The 12,927-nt window shown below is 60.2% G+C and overlaps 1 protein-coding gene across 1 annotated transcript in view; it reads left to right on the forward strand.

Moving 5' to 3' along the window:
• Nucleotides 1-2,291: 2,291 nt before the first annotated feature.
• ANKRD11 (ankyrin repeat domain containing 11) overlaps nucleotides 2,292-12,927 on the forward strand; it is a 124,891-nt gene continuing 114,255 nt past the window's right edge. Inside the window, 1 exon segment of the mRNA XM_050713289.1 lies at nucleotides 2,292-2,615. The gene's annotated coding sequence lies outside the window, so the exon portion shown is untranslated.

Consider the following 12,927-nt stretch of genomic DNA (forward strand, 5'->3'; position numbering starts at 1 on the left):
GGGACACGCTGCTGGGGCACAGGCTTGTAGCTGGGAGTCACTGCTGAGGACCAGACAGTTTTAGACAGGTAGGTGACAGATGGCTACAGGCAGGGGATCAGAGGGAATCAGCGGTACGGCAGCAGCGTCAGGACAGCTGCCCGTTGGGGCTTGGGAAGCTCTAGAACTGGCGAGGAGGCAACCTCGCTGAGCTTGCAGGGGCAGAGCAGGAAGAAGGGAGTAGCTCGGTAGGAACCAGAGCTGTTGGAGGCCACGAAGGAGCAGACTGCCCCGTGGGAATACTCCCGGAGAGCTGCTGAAGCGCACAGAGCTCAGGCGGCCAGGCATCCATCAGTGTGCGGGGGGTGCCTGAAGTCAGCTCCGAACCCCATGGACCGCTCGGGAAGCTCTGTGCGAGCAGCCGTCGCTCCGTGCTGCTCAAATCCATCGGCAAGCTCGAAGCCTAAAGCTTGTCATTAGGGATCATAAAAACAGTAATTAGACCAGACCGGCACGAGTTCACGCCCAGACCATCAATATGAGGCATTTACCCACCAGCAGAGGACCACCGCCCTCGGAAATCTTCCTCGGCTGGGGACGCGGGAGGCCTGACGCTCCACCTTGCCAGTCGCATAGGCACGAGGCCGTTTTTTTGAAGAAGCCCGGGATGGCGTGCGGAGGTAGGGAGGTTGGAGCTGCACTACCAGGAGCATCAGCGGGACTCCTTGCCGGCCTCCCAAACGGCTGCCTCTCTAAATGCTATCTTGTTTGCCAAGCCCATCTCTCTTCCAAGTGCTAATAGGTGACATTAACTAAAACACGAGCCAAGCTTAAAGTAAAGGTTCTTCTAATCAAAGTTCTCCCGAAGCTTTATTCTCTTGGCTTCTTTGATGCTGGCACTTGACTGCTCACACAGGATTTACTCTGATGTTTGACTGTAGTAGTCATAAATCACTTGTATAACCTATTAAAAATAAATGCCCGTCTTTCCACCCTGGTAGGTGCTGAATCAGCAGAGAACGGCACCCACGGTAGCACAGACCAGGTGTTTTTGCCCTGACGGTTGATGTAATGGCTCCTTCCCTTGCGGTACAGGTGCTGCAGAGCTACAAGGGGGCTCAGCCGAGGCGTTCGGATGCGTATGGACAGCCTGGTGCTCCCAAAGCAGCTGAGTGGCTGACATGGATGGTAGGCAGTTAGACAGGGAAAGAGTAACAGAGCAAGGACCAAGGGGTCACGGAGCTCCTTCCCAGTCAGCGTCCTTCCAGTTTGCTGTGGGACAGAAATGTGACAGGCAGAAGTAGGCCTGACAGCACATCCCCAAGTGCCCTCATTTCCCTGCCCTCACGCAGCGTTCCTTCCTCCTTGGCACCAGGGTATCGCTTTCCTTTTAGGAACTGAGGGCTCACAACTGTTAGCGAAGTGCATAATAATTGAGTACAGACTTTTTTTTTTTTTTTCTCTTAAATATTGCAAGTAAGCTGCAAGGAGCAAAAGCCCTGAGGAAGCCTCCCTACAGAGGCCGACAGCCCGCGCTGCCGTGCTCCAGCGGGTCAGGAGGACACAGAAAAAGGCTTCAGCTTCCCCCCAGCGCTGATCTCTGCCCAGGCTGACGCTGGGGCTGCCAAGGCGGCCGTACAGCGATATTTGGGAAGTGAGAAATCGTTATTTCCCCTCAGCTGCTAGCTCGGAGGCCCCAGAGAAGCTTGTTTGCAGTGTTTTTGCTGAAGTGTGACGAGAAGCCAACCGAGAGGGAGGCCGACGGAGGGAAACGAGCACCCAAAAAGCCCCAGAGCCTTTATTTTTGACCAGTCGGGGTCTGACGGAGCGGGCCGGGCACAGATAAACGAGACTAAGCCGGGCGCGGGACGGGCTGACGGCAAATCCGCCTCACGCCATGACTTAACGGCGGGCCGGGCGCGTGCCCTGCGCCCCGCGGTGGGGGGGGGGAGTTTGTGCCCGGGGGCTGCCGGGGGCCGTGGCTCAGGGCGCGGGGCTCGGTCCCCGGGGGCAGCGGGAGGGGGGAGCCTGAGGCGGCGCCGCCACCGCACGGTGGTGCTCCCCCCCTCCTCCTGTCACTCACAGGCCCCCACCAATGAGCATCCCCGCCGCCGGGCCACGCCAGCCAATGGTAGCCGCGCTGTGTCCCGCCCCTTTAGCCCCGCCCTCCCCTCTCCCGTCGCCCTCCGCGCGCTGTGTGTGTGTGTGTGTGAGGGGGGGGGCGCTGCGGCGCTGTGTGTCCCCCCCCCCCCCTTCACACACACACCGCCGACGCGCTGACGTCAGGGCGGCGCTGTGCCGCGCTCCGCCAACGGGCGGCGGCGACGCGGCGGGCCAATGAGCGGCCGGCTTCTCAGCGAGCGGCTGTGAGCGGGCGGCAGCGCTGCGAGCGGGGCCGGGCCGAGCGGAGCGCAGCGGGGCCATGGAGCGCGGGGCCGGCACCGCCACCGCCACCGGCACCGGGACGTGCGGCCGCTGCTGCCGCTGCTGCTGCTGCCCGCCGCCCCTGCACTAGCCCCGCGCCGCGCCCCTTCACCCGCCGCCTCCTCCTCCTCTATGCGGCGGGGCCGGCGGAGCCGCCGCCAGGCCGCGCTCCCCCGCGAGGCTGCCCTCGGCCCGCTGAGAGCGGAGAGCCGGTAAGGGGCGGGGGGGGGGAACCGGGGGGGGTTAAGGGGTGAGGGGGGGGGGAGTGGGGGTACCGGGGGGGGGGGCTCGGTAATGGGGGGGGGCGGTAATTGGAGGGGGTCCGGGTAATACCGGGGGGTTCCCGGTAATCTGGGGAGGGGTTATCGGTAGTGGGGGGGGGTTACCGGTAATACCGGGGGGTTATCGGTAAGGGGGGGGGGTTATCGGTAATAACGAGGAGTTACCGGTAATGGGGAGGGGTTCCCGGTAATACCGGGGGGTTACCGGTAACGGGGGGGGGGTTCCCGGTAATACCGGGGGTTACCGGTAGGGGGGCGGGGAGGGGGGTGTTTTAGGAGGCGGCCGCCGCCGGGGCTGCTCGGGGGCAGCGCGGGGCCGAGCCGCGGCCGTGCCCCCCCCCCTCCCCCCAGTGCCCCGGGGGGCGTCGTGCTGGGGGGGGAGCAGCACCGAGAGGGGGGCTGGGGGGGAACAATGCCCCGGGCTGCCCGCTCGGTAATTTCCGCTTCCCATTTCATCAGCCCGGGGAGGCGTCAGAGCCCCGCGCGTGTGCGTGCGGCCGAGGCGAGCCGCCGCCAGCCGGCCGGGCCCGGCCGCGCTCCGTTATTTATTTATTTATTTATTTATTTATTTATTTATTTACTCACTCATTCGCCTGTTTATTTATTTATTTAATCCCCGGCTTCATCCAGCCTTTGTGCCCCGGGGAGGGGCCGCCCCCCGCCACCCTTTGCCCCGGGGACGGGGGGCGATGCCGGGGGCAGGCAGGCGGCCGCTCGCTCCCTCCCCCCCCCCCCCCCCCCCCCCCGGGGCTGCCGCCGGCCCCCGAGCCCCCGCCGCGCCCCCAGCAGCTGCCCCGCGGCGGGGCCCGGCCCGGGCTCCCCCTTCCCTCCCCCCCCCCCCCTCCCTCCCTCCCTCCCCGCGGAGGCTCCGGGGGCCGCGTGTGTGCGGATTGGCTCCGGCTCGCAGCCCCCGGGTGTGTTTTGCTCTCCGGTTGCAGGGGAGGGTTCCTCCCCCCGGCCGGCTCCGTGCACAAAGTGCTCTCTCACCGCCGGGGACGCGGCCCTGGAGGCAGGGAGCAAATTCCAGGCAGGGCTCGGGGAGCGCCGTGCCCTCCCGACGGGGCTCCCCGGGGCTGCCAGCGCCGCGCTTCGTGGCGCCGGGCGCTGCCTTGGGGTGCCGGGGTGGGGGTAAACGGAAGGAGCTCGGAGCTGCGCGGGTTTTGCCTTTTTTTCTGGTCCCTTCCCAAGGCGGAACGTCTTTATGTAACCACAGTTACTGTTTCGGGGGGGGGGGACACACAACGCTCCGTGGAGTTGGGAGGGGAAGGGTAACTCGCTCCCGCGCGCTTTTGGACGGCATCGGTATGTTCTTTTGTGCGTGCTCCGCCAGGAACTAAATATTTGACTTGATTAACTTAAAAAGGAAAAGTTGGCGCTCTTACAGCACGGGCTTGCCAGCAGATTAAGGGTGCCCGCTGGAGCACTTTTAAACCATTGTGGTGGCGCGCAGCACAAGGGCTGAAAAACCCTTGGTGTGGAATTGGGAGCGAGACCCACGGGGGATTCTGTGCCCCAGTGGGGGAGCGTTGGTGCTGCCCCCAGCCGTGGGGAGTGCACGATCCAGCCCCACGGGGTGGTCTCTGTGTGTGGGTACGCGCTCAGGGCTCTCCATCGTGCCTCCGTCCCCAAGCCGGGGGCCCGGCTCCTCCAGCGCAGGGGTGCTGCGGGCCTCTTCTCTCCCAGGTGCTGGGAGAGCTGGGGAGGTTTGGGACTTGCCCCAGGAGACTCGGGGAGCTTTGGGACTTGCCAGGGCGCATCTGGCCTGGGTTTCAGCGAAGTTTGCTGCGAGCCCGTGCTGTTGGGCTGGCTGGGGCTTGCATCACCCCCGGCCTCGTCTGAGTGCGTGGCGAGGCTCCGGCTCGCGGCAGCCTCGGTCGCCTCTGCAGCGAGCGCTGTTAGAGCGTGGCCAGCACACGAGCCCCGTGGCTTCTGCGCTCCGACTCGCTCTGTTCCCAGCTTTGTGTGTGTGTGCTTGTGTCTGCTCTCAGGCGTGACTGCGGAGGCCCGGCCGTACAGACGCTCGCGGCCGTGACAGGCCGGGAGCTGGAGGTGTTGAGCTTAGCGTTTCCCAACTGGTTTTGCCGTTCAGTGCTGCTCTTCGACGTGAACTCTTGTCCCTGTCTCCATTTCATAAAGACGTGGCTCGGGGTGAACTGATTTTCTTCTTTTACGTGCTGCTTTTTGGTTTTACGACGTTGTAACAGCACTTTCTCAGGGTTAAACGTGTGGATGGTCCAACATGGAGATTGGGTTTGGGGGGAAGAAAAACCAAAAAAAGATCACCAAAAGACCCCCCCCAAACAAAACCCCCTTCACCAAAGTGCCGGCCTTCATTTCTTCCTTCCGGTGTGGCAGACAACCCGTTAAGGTTATTTCATTTTCTACTTTTGTTTTAATTGACTAAATCCCCCCCAAACGCTGTGGAACAAAGCGAGGCGTATCGCGGTGTCGTGCGGCGCGCTCTCTGCTCAGCAGAGCAGACAAATGTATTTCTCTGGGGTCAGTGCAGACCGGTCGTGTTAATCAATACTGCACCAGCAGTGCTCTCTTTCAGTAAACCAGATGGGCTGCTTACAACTGGTGGTGATTATTTTAACTGTGTAATTGTAACATGGCTGCGCGATGACAGTGTTTCCTGCAGATACTTCAAAGCAAGGTTCCTGACAAGTCTATCTTCGCAGCGTTTAATCTGCGCTCTTTGTCTCTGTGTTGTGGCTTTTGGACACATGTTTGAAGTACTACCATTTTTTTTAACCCTCCTGCTTTTTTTTTTTTTTTTTTTTACATTAAAAGAAAGCAGTGCCCTGTAAGAAGGAGGTGTCTCAGGCGAGGGGACGGGAGCAGGGTGGCTGCTTTCTGGGGGCTCGCGCCGTGGCGTAGATCCTCGCGGTGACTAAGGCGAAAAGGAGGAAGAGCGTTGAGTTGCCGTGAGGAAATGGCGGTATTTATTTCGAAACGGCGCCTGCCTGCCGTGAGCGTGCTCGGGGGAAACGTCCTCGGGGGCGGCGTGAGTCGCAGCTGGGACGTCCTCGTTGCTCGCTGAAGAACTCCTCCTGCAAGGGAAGGCAGTCGGCGGGACCGGAGCTGCCTAATTACGTTTCATAAAATTAATGAGTGGCAGCTTTCTTGCGAGGCTGGCCTCTCGTCTTGGCCTGCCGAGTACCTGAATTTCCGGCTCGGCAGTCTGCGTTCGGCGCTGAAACCCTTCCCTGGTATGAAGGCTTAATGCAGGGAGGCCCGTGGCAAGTAGGGGCAGGTACCGGAGCTTTTCAGTAGGGCAAGGGAAATGCTACCTGGGAATGTTTACGTGGTGCCGGTGGCTCTCCTAATCGCGTTGCCTTGGCGAGGCGCTGGCAGGGCGCTTTGTCTGCTGCCTCCGTCGTGACCAGGAGCTGCGCGCGTCTCCGTTGTAGAAGGCTGCCGGGAGAAAGCGGTGTCTCCATGGCAAAGGTTTTCGTGATAAACTTGCATGTATTTTTACCCCCGTCTAATTTAAACAGTCTGCACGACGCTTTGCAGGAATGATTTGTATGCGGCTTTTAAATATTTTCTCTTCCCTGCGAGAGATGAGAGGCGAGGAGCTGCCTTCGCCGAGGGCACGAAGCCCTTCGCTTCCCAGCCAAGTCTTATGTAATTTGTATGCCGCTGATGCGCCGTAATCAAAAATACTCGCGTGAACGTGAAAGGGGAGCCTTGTGGCCAGCTATCCGGAACGGCCAGCGCCCCGAACAGTGCGCGTTTGTGCAGTGGCGGCCTCAGTAAGGCCCGCTTGAGCGAGGCGCTGTCTCGGTGCCCCGCTGTGAAGCGGGGTAGGAAGCGGTCGGTGCCCGTGGGCCGGAGGCTGCCTCTCCGCGCCCCTCTGCACCTGCAGTTTTCTGCCTTTCCCACGTGAGGACGGGTGCTGTGGGGTGGTTTCTTGTGCGACCGTTCGGTCCTTCAGCATCTTAATTTGTCTGAGTCTGGGCGGCGGTGCTGGCTTCGTCTGTGACTAGTTGTAGGTGATGCCAATTTGTAATCCTGCGCGAGTGCCTGAAAAATAAAGAAAAAAGGGGCTTAAATGCTAGTAGCAGCGAAAAATCTGTTCGGCATGCAGCGTGTGTGAAGAAAGCAGGCGCACGCGCCGGTCTGCGTAGTCTCCGTCAGCCGAGCTGAGGGCTTTCAAAAATCTGCTCTAATTTTTATGCTGCATGTGGAATGGCTAATCCCATAAAAGCCTCGCACCTTTTGACAGATGAAACGCTGCTGTTTCTTCACTTATTTGAGCAAAACATTTTTATAGACGGTATTAGCGCCGTGGCTCCAAGGGTAATGCAGCCCTTCCACGAGAAGGATCTCGCTTTGATCTGGCAGCTTTCAGGACCCATTTCCAGTCGCCGCCTTCCATTAGCTCTGTTTATAGCGGTGCCCTCGGACTTGCTCTGTTTATACGGCTCTTCAGGGTGTTAACGTTCCTGCGCGCGCGAGTTCCCTTTAATAAACTGGGGGGATAATTGGGGTCAGCAAAGGAAACGGTCCCGTTTGAGGGTCCGTTTGGGTCTGTTGGGGGCTTCCCCTCGATCCTGGGTGCGCCGTGAGCCGGGCGGTTGGGCCCGGGGAGCCGTGGGGTGGCCCCAGAGCGGGGCCGTGGGATCCCATCGCCGTGTGGATGAGCTCTTGTGCTCCTCGTGGTTCTGCTGCTGCCGACAGAGGCCGAAACCGCGGTCTGCGGAGGAGAGACCCTGCCCCAGCGTGAGCGACTGGCTGGGGTAGCCAGAAGCCAGCGATGTTTTTCTAGGTCAGGGTTTAAGGCGCTGTCGGGGCGGTGATGGGAAGCACGTAGTGCCGTCTGCGTCGCCCTGCCATATGGACGTGTGCGGTGCTGCCCTTGGCGTTCCTGCGCTGAATTATTTATCTGCCGAAAGTCTCCGGGCAGCCTCTTCGCCCTGCCTCGAAGAAAACCAAACGTAGCCCGTTCGTAGTTCTACGCTAAGTCTTCCGCTGCGAACCGTTGCAGCAGCAAGCTACGGGTTGTGCACTAGGTCTGCGTTGGTAAACCCGAGCTGACGACATCTGATACCTCGTGGAAACGTTGCGGCATCCGTCGTGCTGCTCCCCAGCCTGGGCAGGCCCCAGAGCGCTGGGGCTGCTGCTGGCCTCCCGCGCGAGACGCGGCGCCTGCTCCTTGTGCATCGACCGAAGCCTGGAGGAGAGCGTGGAAAGGGAAGGGTCGAGCACTTAGCGTGTGTAAAGGCAGCCTTGTCTCCACGAGGTCTGGAGGAAGCTGACCTTGTTCTTACGTGTGCCCAGCGAGAAGGCCTCTCCTCTCCTCTCCTCTCGCGTTGGCTGTGCCTTGCTCCGAGACGAGCGCTGTGCGCGTCCCTGCATGGAGAGCGGTGCTGGAGGAACTCCGGGGAGACCAGCAGCTGTGTGGTGCAGAAGGGGTCTAAAATCGCCTCCCCAACAGCAATGTGAAGCTGTTAATATTTTATCCTGAGCATGGCAAGGTAGGGAGGTGTTATCCAGAAAAAAAAAAAAGAGCCCCGATTCAGAGGTAGCGGGCGGTGGGGAGCTGCTGCCCCTGCACAGCTTGGGGCTGGTGGTGCTGTGCTGCTTTGGGCACCTCGCAGTGAAGTGTGAGAGTGCGTGCAGTCAGGAGCTCTAGTTAAAACAAAAGACAAAACAACACGACGCAGTAGAATGGCTCTAAAGGAAAATGAGGTGAATGGAAACGTCGCTATCAATTATAAATTCCTTAATTGCAGTTCGTGGTCCATCTTCATTTTCAGCGGAGCAGACATGAAGGTGCCCCCTGCCCCCGGGTGAGCAGTGCACCGAGCCTTATCAGCTTATCTGGGCAGGAGTTCAGAGCTGTAAAAACCATATCCTGCTTGCACCTTCCAGCCTATCCTGTGACCTGCTCTGTGTAAACAAGCTGTGCCAGGAGCCCCACGGCGCTCGCGAGCGGCTGCCTCTCTGCAGGCCGGCTGGAGCCGGGGGGAGGCGGCGAGGTGGGGTCCCGGGGGCTGCAGCCCCGCTGGCACGGGGGGTACTACGAGGAGCGGGAATCCCCTGGTGGACTTCAGCCCCTCGGACTGCCCTCTGCTCTGCGTGCCGGTGGTTGTTGCCGGTGATCCCAGGTGTGTGTTAGCGCAGCAGGGAGTGCTGCTGGCCCTGGGACGCGGTGACAGGGCGGCCCCTTCCTAGTCCTGCCGCCGGCGTGCGGGTACCTGGGTGTGCGGGGTGCTCTGGGGGGAGCGCATCCTGCTCGTGGCCGCGTGCAGCTGTGGCAATGCTGCTGTGCCATTTGGTGCCCTGGTTGGTGCCGGCTGCGGGGTGTCATCGGGCTGGGTGCGCCAGGACCCAGCTCTCCCTGTCGTCCCGGGCAGGCCCAGAGCCAAACGCGCGAGCCGGGTTTGGAAACGTAAACCCGCGCGCCTTGGAGGCTCGCCTTTGACTCCAGCTCGTGTGGCTGCTTGTCCTGCCCGCTCGGAAAGGACATCCGAGAATAGGCTGGGAGAAGGAGGGCAGCTGAGAACCGCTGCGCGTCGCCGCTTTCCTGCCTCGCCGGAGGCTCCTGGCGCGCTGGGGGCCGCGCGGAGATCTCCCGGCCCCTGCTCTCTCCGCTCTTCTGTCGGGGTTTGAGGTGCCCTGCGCTGCTCAGAGGTGCTCTGTTGTGGGGGAAGGTGCTGAATTAATTTGCCTTCCCTGTGATTAGCGCTGGTGCTGGGGTGTTAAACTTGTTCTGTGGTGAGCTGAGTTGCCTTTCAGCCCTCCCTCGTGCGAGGGAGGAGGGGTCGGGTGAGAAGGCAGCTCTGTGGCTTTTTCCAGGTGTGCTGAGCGGTGCTCTTTGCTTAGAAAGCCGTGGGTTAGAGTCTTAAAATGCTGAATGTGCTTCTGCAGCCTGTTCCATCTGCTAGCTTCCCCTGCTTCCCTCGCCATCTCCCTTCTGCCTCTCCCCCTCCTGGGATCTCTTCTCAGAGCTGCTGCGCTGCCCCGGTCCTCCTCTGGCCCTCCTCAGCCAGAGTTCTCGTCTCTAATTTTAGCCAGTCTGCCTTTTGATGTTTCCTCACTCCTCTTCCTGCCTTTCTGCTTCTCTGAGACCATCGTGCGTCTCCGTCTCCCTGTTGAGATCTGGGCTGGGCCTTTGCGCGGTGAGAGGAAACGGCCCCAAAATGGGGCGAGCAGCCCAGGCGCTGGGGGCTGAAGGGTCTGAGGGACTTGCGCAGGGGGTGGGAGCTTGGGGGGCCTGCTGCCGTGGGCCTGCTGCCGTGGGCCTGTCCTGCTTCCCTCCGATGGCTCGTTCCCTGCTTGGGGCAGCTCTCTGAACCTTTGTCGCGTGGGTTCATCCCGTACGTGGACAGTGGGGCTCTTTTCCGCCACGCTACCAAGAACAGCGGCAGGCAGAACGCGCGGCGCAGGTAACTGGCTTCAGAGAGCGTTTGCAGAGAAAACGACGTGGATGCGTTTTGGCACAGCAAGGGGCGAAGGCAGCTCTGCACGAGGCTGCGGTGCCCGGCCCGATGGTGCTGGTGGCTGGGCCTGGTGGGCTCAGCACCCTGCGGGCGCGCTGCTGGGCACGTAACGCGTGCAGAACGCAGGCGCGCGGCCTGGTTTAAAGTTCTTGCGTGAAAACAACAGCGTTCAGCCCCTCTGCCGCCGCAGGAAGGAGCGTCGGTGGGAACCCGGTCGTAGCAATTGCTGGGGGCTTGAAGAGGAACCTAGCAACTGCTGCTGCGGTGCGATTTGCAGACTTCTCCGGGCTGAGGTTGGTTGGTAGCCGTTCTCTGCGCGTTGTGTGGGGAGAGGGATGCGCGCGTTGTTGCGGAGGGAAGCGCGGAGGGGACCGTGTCTGGGCTGGCACCGGCGACTAAATGAGCCGAAATGAGAGCGGCGGTGCTGCTGTGGGCTCTGCACCAAACGATCCTCGGGGAGAGCGGAGCGTGACCGGAATACGCCTGGCGGTGCGTGAAGTCGGTGTCTGTGGGTCACCCAGCCTCACCTGGAACGATTCTCGTTACCCGGCTACTTTCTGGCCTGACTCGCTGTTGTCAACAGTCGCAGCGAATGATTAACAAGCGATGCTCCCCGAGCGTGGTTATGTAAAACGTTAACGCGCTGCGTTCCTTCACATCAGCATTATGATCCGCAGAGGGCCTGGAGCCGGACTTCAAAGGAGGGAGTTTGCTTTATGGCTGAACCTCTGAGCAGTTTTATGTGCAGGGTGGAGCGAACTCGCGGAGAATATTGCAGTTTTCCCACCGTCATAAAAAGTTATGATCCTCATGATTCAAGTATTGTTCTGGAGGCGGAGGCAGGAGACAGGCTCCGAGGTCAGAGGGAGCGCGCGTGGAGCGAGGTCGGACGTGCCCGCGCGGGGGACGCTGCCTGCCGCGGTCCCGGCTCGCTGCACGGTGCAAGCAGCGCCTCGTGCTCCTCTGCCTCTCCCTGAGGACCCGGCAGCCGCCTTCCTCCCAGGGCTTCTTCCCAGTGCAGAGCCCCGAGCCGTCCCCACGACACCGTGCGCCAGTCCCTAGCCTGCTTTCCTTCCTCGGGCTCTTCTTCGGGGCACGAGCCGAGCGAATTAAAAAAATAAATAAGCGGCTGCCTCTGGAACCAGGCTCATTCCAGTGAACTTCGCTCATGCTTCAGAAGATGCCCAAAGTCTCAGATGGGTTCCCTGGCAAGAAGGGCTGTGTAGGCTGGAGGAGCAGGGTGGAAGAGCGTGGGGTTACCTTTTTAAGCCTTAATGCTGAAAACCGTGGGCTGACAGTATGCTCCCATGCCCTGGGCTGCCTCTGGACCGCAGCAGGGCGCGAGCTCTGCGAATCCTGGGGTATAAAACCCCGTTCAGTGCTCCGCCAGTAAGTTAGAGGTGATTAAAGTAAGTCGCTATTCCGGTCGCAGTCAGATCTCTATAAATATTCCGAGGGACTCAGCCTCTCGTTTCAAACATTCTCTCCTGGGATGAGGAGGTACAAACGCGCTCTTTGTTTGCAGCCCGGAGAACGGAAGGATCACGACGCTCCGAAGCTTTCTATCTCCTGGAAAACTGCTGCTCGCAGGACGTGCACTATATCCAAGTGTGCACATACCTGCGGTAGGGTGGCTTGCTTTCCGCTCTGCTCGCGTGAAGGATTTTATTCTACATACGTGAAAACTTGAAACAAGGGCTGGCTGCGATCCCTGTCTCTGGGAGATCCATTAGCTGTTACATCTCCCCCTTTATTTATTTCTGTAAACACATGTGTGAATGTAAACACTCTTATCCAGAATGGCTTTGCAAATCTTCCTGCATTAACATATATTGTCATGGAGAATAATTTTCATTTAACCGTAATTTGCTTTATATTTTCCTCCCCGGTTGCTATAGAAACGCAGTCCGATGTGGCAGTGCCGACTGCCAGGAGCTGGGTTATGCGGTGCCTTTATAATGGACCTCTGTTAATCGTGCCGCAGCTCGCGCCGAAGGACCCGCCATCGTTTGCAGGAGGCGCTTGGTTTGTGTGAGGTGCGTGGGGTGCCTCGGCTCGAAATTCGGAGTTACCGAGGGCGCTTCTCTGTGCTGCACAAGTTTTGTCGTGAGGACCGCCCGTGTGTTAAGAAGGCTGGAATTGATATTTGCTGATCTCGCGTCAGTTAGGCTTCGTTCTCAATTTTCGTTTCACTTGCTGTCGCAGCCTAGCTAGTGATGCGCTTTCTGTGGCGCACGGTTCAGCTTAAGATCTTCAGCATTTGAAACGCCACGATGAGACACTTGTTATCCTTATCTGTGCATAAACACAGGCTCTTGGTAACAACGTGTGTCCTTCTGGTGGCTGCAGCAGCCGGGCGGGCACCTGCTCTTCCACCCCACGCCTGTGGGGAGGGACGGGGAGCTCAGCCTGCAGGGGCCGTCCCAAAGCACTTAGCCCTGCTTGTAGGGCCACACGTTTCGGCTAAGCGCAGATAAACGGGGCGGAGGCAGGCTTCAGTCTGTTGGCTGTTGTGGGGTTTGGGTCCCTTCTGCACCCCTCCTTTTGGCCTCCTTGTGTCTGTCTCATGCCACGGCTGCTGCTCCTCTTGACTCTGCCTGCCTTCTCCTCTTGGTTCCTTACACTCATGAGCCCCCGGACACGGAGGATGCAGATGCAGCAGGACATATGTCCGCGTGGACATAAGTGATTGTGGGCTCCCGCGGTGTCAGTGCCCAGGTGCCGGCCACCTTAGGGTGCGCTGAGGAGCTGGAAGGGCGCCGGTGCCTTTGGGGACGGCTTGCTGAAGCCTC

The sequence above is a fragment of the Cygnus atratus genome, chromosome 12 (assembly GCF_013377495.2).
Source record: "Cygnus atratus isolate AKBS03 ecotype Queensland, Australia chromosome 12, CAtr_DNAZoo_HiC_assembly, whole genome shotgun sequence".
Taxonomy (NCBI): domain Eukaryota; kingdom Metazoa; phylum Chordata; class Aves; order Anseriformes; family Anatidae; genus Cygnus; species Cygnus atratus.